The sequence below is a fragment of the Coptis chinensis genome, chromosome 9 (genome assembly GCF_015680905.1).
Source record: "Coptis chinensis isolate HL-2020 chromosome 9, ASM1568090v1, whole genome shotgun sequence".
NCBI classification, from domain to species: Eukaryota; Viridiplantae; Streptophyta; class Magnoliopsida; order Ranunculales; family Ranunculaceae; genus Coptis; species Coptis chinensis.
Window position 1 is genome coordinate 9353001 of NC_141464.1, and position 11061 is coordinate 9364061.

Sequence of the window (11061 nt, forward strand, 5' to 3'; positions counted from 1 at the left end):
AACTATTTAACCCATGTGACCGCCCCCATTTCATCTTCTCCATTACAAAAATCCCCAACCCTAGCCACCCACACCAGCTCACGATCACCCTTATCCAACTCGCGACTGCGAACTCACCTCAACACACCTCCACCCAATTTTTTTATTGCCTGCTCCATTTTCAACCCCCATTCCAATTCAAAACCCCAATTTTATCAATCCCTACTCTAAATGGCTAAAGTTCTTAAAATCGTGCCGGAGCAAAATTTTCAAAACCTCTTCAATTCCGATCTGTTTGAAGTACACTTCAGGGCTGAGATTAGAAGAAGAGGATGAGAACCCTTGGTTTTGTTAGAACATGCGGCTTATTCTCCCTCTCTTACTATTTTGTTGGAACATAGAGGGGATGATGACCGCATCACGGTTGTCAAGGATGGTCGCTCGCTGGAGCTCACCAAGGAGCTGGTAAGTGGAGTTTTTGTGATTCCTCTGAAGGCTTATGTTCAGACGGAATAGTCACCAGACGGTAAGACCAACGACGTGGTGATGGTAGAGACACTTCTTAAGGGGGTTAAAAATCCCAAGTCTCACTGCGTGTTTCAGAGTTCGCTATGAAGGAATCAACTAGCAGTATTTAAGTGGACAACCTACAACCTACTAGGCTCAGCCAAGCCTAAGGATATAGGTAAGGCGATGCTTCATATTTTAGGGATTCTTCAAGAGAAGAAGAACAGAAAAGAAAAGAAAAGAAAAGAAAAGAAAGAGAAGAAAAGAAAGACCCATCAAAAACCAAAACTCCAAAAAATCAAAAGAGTCAAAAATCAAATCTCCCAAAAGTTCAAAAATCAAAAGGAGACGATATCAGAAACAAAATAAAAGTTAGAACTCCCAAAATTCAAAATCATATGGAGTCACAAAGCAAAAGAGCTAAAAGAATGTATCACAATTCGGAAGCAAAAGAACAAAACGAGGTTCTTCTTTGGTTATAAGTATCATGAAGACCCAGTTTCTCGACTTATCAAATTTTGTTTTTCCCTTCCCATTTCTTTCAAAACCATCACCCTAGCCACGCAACTCCTAATAAAAGACCTCTAGCTCGATTAGGAATAGGATGGTGTAATAGTAAGTGGAAAGTGTGATCGATCGACCCCGGTTTGTTTGGACGTCATTTGAGTATGCGAGAAATATAAGTGCCCATTGCACTTGGGAGAACGAACCTTGAGTGAATCTATCAGAGAGTTGTAATTGCAACACACCCCTGTGAGAACCCACTTTAAGGACGCTCTCCAAAAGCCTCGGAAACAACTCTGCTTTTGTATTTAATTACTCATGTTTTGCATATGTATATTTAGATAATGTACATATGTTATTCTAAGTTCAAAGGAGCTTGTCCTTATTCACTGCTAATGAGATGTATGAACTTCTGAGAATAAATAAGAAAACAAGACCCTTTGTACTAAATAGAAGAAGCTTGTGAGTACCTTCACTAGAAAACTCTCACGAGGCTTAAAGCTTGTCCACTAGGGAATTCCTAGTGGTTTAAGGCCTTGTTGCATATGGTCAATGCAATCGCACTCTGTGAAATGAGATTAGTATAACTTATAATAAATCACTCATTTGTGATCTTAGTTTTTTTCTCTCATCCTTGCTTGAGGACAAACAAGATGCTATTTGGGGGTGGTGATCGTTTTATTACCCGTATATTGCTGCATTATAGCCTTTTTTACACTTAACGAAAAGACAACTCATAGCTTTTATGGCCTTTTTCAGGTTAGGGAGTATTTCAGACTATTATCATAAAAGCTGCGTCTTAACACCGAAAGGAGCCTTAATCATGATTATTATGAAGACCAGAAGCTGCTATGGAAAAGTGCTGAAAAAGTCAAAGTCAACGGTCAAAATCAAAGGTCAAGGTCAAAGGTTAAAACCCTCAACTCAGAAGACCAGAGATGGAGGCCCTTATCTCAAAATATGACATTCTCCCAAAACCATTTGATAAGCACGTAAATGTTACATTATTTATGCCCAATTTTATATCAGTTAGTCCGTTTACTTTATTTGTTTGATTTAGTTACTACGTGTTTAGTGATTTTGCAGAAATTGGAGTTAAGTTGATTAAAAGTGTCAAAACTATTGAGAATGCGTGAGTCTGTGATTTGCTTAACATTAGTTGTTTATAGTTGTTCAGTTCAATGGAGGTGCTTAGTACTATTGGGAATATATTGTTCACATGTCTGCTGCTACTGAGAATTGAGTGGACTGTAATCACATGGATTGATCCCCGCGCGCCTATACAGTAGGAAAAATATGGGCGGACACCTTTAAAGTGAGGTGTGGATCTGTTTGTTGGAATATGGGCTTGGCCAAAGTGATCCATAAGCATGAACTATTGGACCAGATCATGTGTGATAAACGAAAAATTCAATAGTTTTACCCACGAAATAAAGCGATGAAACTCTAAACGTAAGTAAAACTAAACAATATTTTACGTGCCTAATTTATCAAAGAATTCTACTCTCAATCCTATGAGATATAGTGGAGTAGAGTGATTCGTTCCACTCCTAGTCCTTCCGCATGTTAATGTTCTCTAAGTATAAGTATTCTAACTCTAAAGTCTAATGAGAGATTTACGAAAAGGCAACTAGACTACGATGCAACTACCCACAAGATGCACTAGTCGACTATCAGAACAACTATGGGAATGCTACGTTGATTCGATGATAAGGAGTTAGAGGGGGATTGATTCCACCTCAACTCGACTTAATCCTATTAACTACGAATCGTCGTAATCCGAATTGAACTGCTTCGCAGAACAATTGGTTCTTCCTAATCCCTAATTACACATGGCATTCCTACCAATTCATAACTAGCATGTGAACGATTAAACCCATTCTCATGGTGAACTAATCGTTTCTAGAGTGGAAAGGAAATTACGACGATTCTACGATAGTCGGAATCAAGCTTTCATCAAGGCTTCTCAACCCCCTCTAATGGAGGTTTAGCCGAGAATCATTACGCAATCATTTCCGATTAAATTTAAACTAAACATGATATAAAGAATTGAAATTTACTAATCTAAATTAAACAATAATTAAAATCTAATTAATAACTAAGAATTGAATAACAAGTAATAAATGAATCAGATCTAACACAAATGTAAATGACAAGAATCAAAATTTAACAGCTAGCTATTTTATTAATCAAACTAATTAAGAGTAATGATTCTAATAGTTTAATCTAAAACAAGAATTGGATTTGAAATTAACTTAGTTAAAACAATTAAATCTAGATCTAGAATCTATTCTAATGGATGCTTTCTATTCTAAGCTCCTTTATTTTCTAACCTAAAAATCTACTATTCTCTACCAAAAAATCTACCATTAACAAAGAGCTAAACTTTTGTTTTTATACTTTCAGATCCAAAAATCGTGCATGGGCTTGGAGCCATGTTTTGGGCCAGAGAATCAGGCCCAAAACCCAATTCTTTCAGTTCAAAAAGGCCTCTTCAGCTGCAGTTGGCTTCAACAGACTTTTTGTCCACTTCTGCTCCTCTGATTGGATCAAGGCTTAGACCATTGGAAAGCTCTTTCCGAGCCGGTCGTTTTGACATAAGGTAGGCCCCATTCCTAGGTCTGAGTCCAAAGATATGGTCTTCGGAAGTTCTGCCGATTTTGTGTCTTTGTTTTACGCCAAGTCGACTTTTCAACTTTTGACTGGGCTTTAGAAAGGCTTTGTCTTCTTGAATCTTGGCCTTTAATCACGAAACTCCTTAGTAATCGACCTTTGCTTCTTTATCTCGCTAAAGTGGCACATTTCTGCACCTAATGGACTTTGAAACCTGAAATGCATAAAAACACGTAATCAGTGTTAACTCTTAATTATTACTCACATAATTGGTCTAAAAGTATGTCTGTTACAGGGTTAAAACTACAGTTTTGGGCTCTTATCAATGTGCTAAAAATCGGACCAGGTGCTTCCATTTTTTATACTTCAAACTTAGGGTGTGTTTGTTAAATTTTAACTCATGGAAAGGAAAGGAAATAAAATGGGTGGTCCACTATGGAATGTGATAAATGTAAATTGAATAGTTTACCTACGAAATGAACGATGAATTCAATCCGTAAGTAAACTAAAACTATATTTTTATCTCAATTATCAAAGCTTCTACTCTCGATGCGAATTGCACTAAGTGGAGTAGGAAGTTCGTTCCACTCCTAGTTCCCTAGCATGGATTGTTTTCTAAGTCTAAGAAATCAGTCTTAAGTCTAATGAGAGCTTTACGAAATGTTATGCTAACAAGACGCGTTAATTTAAATAACAAGATATAATAAATAACAAGATAAAATATAAACTAAAGTCAATCTACGAAAGCTACGGAATTACGATTGTTTGAATCTAGATAGAGAAATAGAGGGGAATTAAATCCACCTCGATTCCAACTTAATAACCTAGTATAGATTGTTGTATCTCAATTCTCACGTTCTTACGGCGAGAATTTCGAGTTCTAATCCCTAGTGTTCATGGCATTCCTACCGGATACTAACTAGCATGTGAGGTCGTCCACCCATTCTCATGGCGAAACACGACCTTCTAGAGTGGAATAGATTCTACAACCAATTTTATACTAACCACTAAGTTTTCATCAAGGCTTCATCAACCCCTCTAATGGAGGTTTTAGCCTTGAGTCATCAAACTAACATTTCCCATTGAATCTAAACTAAACATAATGTAAGAAATTGAGATTTACTTACTTAAACAATAATGAATCTAATTTAATGGCTGGAATGAAATAAGAACAAGAATTGAAATTAGTTCTAGAATGGAAATGACCAAATTCGAAATTGACAAACTAACTATTTTATTTATCTAATCAATCGAAACAATGATTCAAAGATTTAATCTAAAACAGAATTGAAATGGAACTAAAACTTAATTAATTAATAAAAACTAGATCTAGAATTCTATATCTTAATTTAGGTCTAACTAGCTACCATTAACAAAGAGTGAAGCTTTGGTTTTTATACATTCAGATCCAAAAATCGTGCATGGGCTTGGAGCCATGTTTTGGGCCAGAGAATCGTGCCCAAAACCCAATTCTTTCAAATTCAAAAGGCCTCTTCAGCTGCAGTTCGCTTCAACAGACTTTTCGTCCACTTCTGCTCCTCTGATTGGGTCAAGGCTTGGACCATTGGAAAGCTCTTTCCGAGACGGTCGTTTTGACATAAGGTAGGCCCAATTCCAAGGTCTGAGTCTAAAGATATGGTCTTCGGAAGTTCTGTTGACTTTGTGCTTGTTTTAGCTTTGCGTGGACTTTGACTTTTCATCTTTTGACCAGGCTTTACAAAGGCTTTGTCTTCTTGAATCTTGGCCTTTAATCACCGAACTCCTTAGTAACCAACCATTGCTCCTTTATCTCATCAAAGTGGCACATTCCTCGCATTATAATTGACTTTGAAGCCCGAAATACATAAAAACACGTAATCAGTATTAACTCTTACTTATTACTCACATAATTAGTCTAAAAGTATGACTGCTAAGGGGTTAAAACTACAGTTTTGGGCTCTTATCAGAATGGAATGGAAAGAAAATAATTTTAAATGGTATGTGTTTGGTAAACTGGGGAAAGGAAAGTAAAAATTGGGAAAAGGAAAAATCATGTTTGTTTGCAAAAGTTATGGAAAGGAATAATTGTATTGTTGGGTGTGCTAGTAGTAAGTCCCTAGCTATCTATTTCATTTTCTTTCCACAAAATTTTTAGGGGTTAGCTAAGGACACAAAACCTTTTCCATTTCCATGATTTTGTTTCCATATGGAAAAACCCATTTCCTTTCTATGGGTTAACAATGCCTTAAAAACTATGGAAAACGTGGACCACTCTTATTTTCCTTTCCTTTCCATAGTGTTTCCATCATAACAAACACACTCTTAAATAGAAAAGCCCATATACATTAAAGCCCACAATAACTAACAAAGCCCACACCAATATAACCCACCTATCTACTGGACCACCTGATCAGTCCTTTAGTTTCTTTCTTTCCCATTCTCTACGAACAGAAGTACAAAAACCAAAACCCCCTCTTTTTCCCGCAACCAAATCGAAAACCGAAGTTTTCTAAACCAAATGGGATTCTTCTAATTTCAGTTTGAGGGAATTATATAAAGAAAAAGAGAAGCCAAAAATAGAGGATCGATTGGGGACGCGCAGAAGTCGAAGAGAAAAGCAAAGAAAGGAGAAGACTTCACTGTCTACATGAGTTCTTCTTACCCTTACCTTTGTTTAAGTTCAATTGTTATGTCTAGCTAAATCCTTTGCTAGGGTGGAGATGAAACCCTTTTAATAAAGTTGTTTGGTTATTTGTTTATTGAAATTCCCTACAAAAGCCTCAATATTTAATGATTTTTTCCTTTAGTCGATTGTCTAATGTTTTATGGGCACCGTTAATACCATGTATTCTTGGTAGTTTAGATTATAATTCGATTAGTCAAAGCTTGGTATAGTATTTCATAATTTTAAATACCTGTTATCCTGTGTTTTTCATAATTTGGATACATAGGATGTTTGGGTTTAAATTGTTCAAGCGAAGAAAAACCTACCGTTAATTATTATTATCACGATCATCGATTATATCTAGAGATAGCAACGATTACCTTTTCGTATTGCTACTCTAAAATATTAAGGAATGAAACAAATAAATAATTAGAGCAATGGAATTAATGGTGGCGAATTCGAGCACCCTAGTATCTCACCAATCGTTCGATCCACTTTATATGATTTCCGTAGTAATTAGTTAATTAATTTTAGTAGTTAGTTAAATTCCTTTCAATAAAAACAAACATTGTTCAAATTAGGATAAATAATAAGTTAGTACTCAGTTGTCCTAAGTCGCAGTCTCTGTGGGATCGACCCGTTCGCCGCAACTATTTTCAACGATAGCTGTGCGTTTGCGGTTTAATTAGTCTATTTATTTAGGCTGTTTAATTTCCTATTAAGTTTTTGGCCGCTGTCGGGGATTGCAATGGTACAATTGAGTTTTAAAGTTTTATTTATTATGATTCGTAGTTTAAGTTTAGTCGTAGTTTAATTATTTTTTAGTTTTCGTGTCTAATTTTGATTTTCGCAGGTAGTAAGCAAATACTTTTTCTTACAAAGCTGATAGTTGTGATTTTCTTGTGGACTTTTGGGAAGTTGTTTGTTTGTCGTCACCCGGCGTCGCAAGTAGCCCTCGAAGGCTCACGCCGGAGGTACGTCTCTTTCCTTTGTGGGCTTGGACTTTGTTTGATTGTGTGTTTTGCTTGTTTTCATTGTTTCTTGCATCTAGGAAGGTTAAATCACCTTGACCAGCATTAGGCATTTTGCATTAGGATATGTTTTATCCCGCTCATTAGGAAAACTCTTTTGATACGTGGATCGAGTGACGGTGCTTTTGCACAAGAACTGAGAATCGTGTTATCTGGGTTTAGGAGCAAATGTATTAAACATTATTAAAAATTCAATCTGGTTTGAAATAATTGTTTGATATTATTTGTGTGTGCATCGTTTGCAGTATTTATAGTCTTAGGTGTTAAGTTAGTTTTCTTTTTGTTAGGGTGTCATCCTATAAAGTCTTAAAAAAAAAAAACGAAGGAGGCAATAATAACGAAGTTTGTTGCCCAAGTACCTAGATCCATTAAGGAGTTTATCTATCCAACTAGGACAACTCGATCGTCTTGCATCGTGCCTCCACCGACCAATGCTAATCATTTCGAGTTAAAGCCCAATCTACTTGGGCTACTTCCTAAGTTTAGGGGAACGGATGAGGAAGATCCTTATCTTCATGTAAGGGAATTTGAGGATATCTGTGGGACTGTTAAGCTTCAACAGTTTAGTGACGATGCTATAAAATTGAAGTTATTCCCATTTTCCCTGAAGGAGAAAGTGAAGAGTTGGTTTCACACTCTTCTATCTAATTCTATCGAGACCTGGGAAAAATTGTGCATTGTGTTCTTAAAGAATTTTTTCCCTAATCATAAGGCAACTGCTTTTAGAAAAGTAATTTCATCTTTCTGCCAAAATGAGGGTGAGTCGTTATGGAAGTGTATGGAGAGATTCAAAGACATACTCTTGCAGTGTCCTAACCATGGCCTTGAGAAAGGTAGATTGGTACAAATTTTTTTATGAGGGCCTTGATTTTAATTCTAAGGCCATGGTTGAGACCATGAGTATGGGAGATGTTTATGATAAGACTGTGGATGATGCATGGTCGTTTTTAGAAGACGTTGCTGAAAAGGTTCAGCAGTGGGAAACTAGTCGTGAGCCTAAGAAAGTTAGTAGTAATATTACTAAAAATATTTTGTTTCAAGTTGATAAGGATTTTGACGCGAATGCCAAAATGGTTGCCCTGGTTAGAAGAGTTGAGGCTCTCGAGCTAGAAAAAGAGAGAAAATCTCTAGCTTAAGTTAATAATGTTGAGACCCCTGGTTGTCTTTTATGTGATAGTCTTGATCATGTTATTGATAATTGCCCTGGCGTGACTGCATAAGTCAATGCCTTTAACACATACCAACAGCCAGGCAACAATCCATTTTCTAATACTTATAACCCCGGGTGGTGTAATCACCCTAATTTGTCTTGGTCTAAGGGTATACACCAGGGATGTCACACCCCAAATTTTCAGAAAAATTAAAACTGATATTCAATCATCTGGAAACCCGGGGTGAAACAAAACCCACTAACATATTATCAACCACGATATTAAAATCTGAGATCAAATTAAAATGGAAAGAACAACGCTTCATTTACAAATAAATTTTTTTTCTAACCAACTCTATTACATCTGTTTCAATTCAAAAACGTACACTTTCGAAAAACTTAAACCAAAAGACTCCAAGAGCAAATCCAAGTCACGTGTCTTCATCCACTGCACTTCACCATCTATGTTCCCAAGAACACACCCACGTTGCAAAACAAAGCAAACATGGGTCAGCAAATTGAATTTGCTGGTATGAGTAGACTAACAACAAAATATATATAATAATCTTTCAAATGAATAAATATAACATTACCAACAATTTCAACTTGGAAGACAATGTAGTTCCGTTTTCCAAAAACGGCGTGTAGTTTCTTCCCAAGTAAGATTTCACCCCCAACATACATATTCCAAGAATCTCATATAATAGTGCTCGTCATTCCCACTTTCCAAAATAACTCACAATACAATACCACTTACATTCCATTTATTAAATGCACATATGATAACCTAATTAAATATGAGTTTGGTATACCTTACCTTTAAGCCAACACGTTGTCTTAGGGTAGGATATTTACGTCCCTGCAGAAAAGATTAATAGATCCTACCCTCCTGCAAAACAGAGTTAGACATCACAATAAAATGATTTATCTCAGCCAGTCAAATTTCCATTCATAACCAAACCTCATTTAAGACATTTAAGTCTAATTGATATAACCTAGTTCGTCCCGCATATTCGGGGAATATCATTTATCATAATACCTATATCAAGGGTAGTCATTCATATGACATCATTATGTCATAAAGTTTCTACGTGCATAACCATAGATCTCAGACTATCACAAGTCATTAATATTTTTGTAATAACATATCAAGTTATAGTCATTTCGCAGTCACATAGAAATCACAATCATTTACTAATATTATTCACAGTCACATTTCACATCCATAACATCACATAATTCATATACTTTTACTTAAAAACCACTCGTCTACTTATGAGAATGGGGAAATATCACACCCAAGGAGTACATTCATCCCTTGTGAGTATCAACTCATACAAACCACGTATATATTTCTCATAAGAAATCATATACATCATATGCAATAACTCCATCACACGTAAAATCAATATTGTTACTTTGCTTATTAATTATCTTATTGACTCATTTATTCAAAGACATAACCCAACCTTTAGTTCCTACTCCACGATTTGCACTACACACATTTGCCAAATCACACATATCCGTGTGCCTCACTCACCCCGAGTACCACTACAAGACATATGTCCCAAACGGGATATCGCCTCCAGGAAACATACTTTCATCTTGTAAACTCGTAACTTGTGAGTCACAGCCATCTCTGGGATTTCCATACACATAATCACAAAGCCTCCTTTGGGCATAACAAAATATCAGGTAATTCATGGCACATTCAATGAATACCTTGGGTCATTCCCGCCACATTTAATGAATACCCATCATAACACTAACGGGCCATTCATGGCACATTCAATGAATGCCCTGAGTCATTCCCGCCACATTTAAGGAATACCCAAACCTACATTCCCGTACATTCAAGGAATACGACCAACCCGCAAGGCGAATACCTTAGTTCCTCTCTAGGGCAGTCCAAACTATTGGGTCATTCATGGCACATTCAATGAATACCCGGGTCATTCATGGCACATTCAATGAATACCCATCTATCACATGACATCACAAGTCATAATATCTCATACCAAATCCTGAGGCGTGGAGAGTTCTAAAGGTGTGGGCGACACATTAAAACATTATTATCACTTATAATTATACTAGCATTACTCATGTCAAAACAGACCACACATGCAGAGAGTCATTTTCGTACGTCAAGGCAAATCAAGCACTTAAATATCATTGAATATAAACAGACTTATAATCAAACCAATACAATTTATATAACCATACTCATATACACAATATCATAAACAAATAGTTCATTAGCCCAAATTCAAGTCCACACACACTAATGTCCAAAATATATCCACATATACTAAAGTCTATATTCATATACAACTTCTATCTCACACATATATATTTAGGTAGTCTCAAAACAACAGTAATTTCTAACACAATCACATAGTTATCATACAAACTAATATATATATTATAGATATAGTGTAGTGTAGTGTAGTGGCTGCACTTTTGCTCAAAGCTGCCTACGTATCCAAATCTTTCAAGATTGGAATCAAGCCTTCGTAGTTCTTACCAGCCACACAGTCAATGCTATAGTTTTCCCTACATTCATCCAAATGACATGTAAATTAAATATTTAGAAACTAAGGTATGTAGATATACTTTTTCTTGTAGAACTTGAA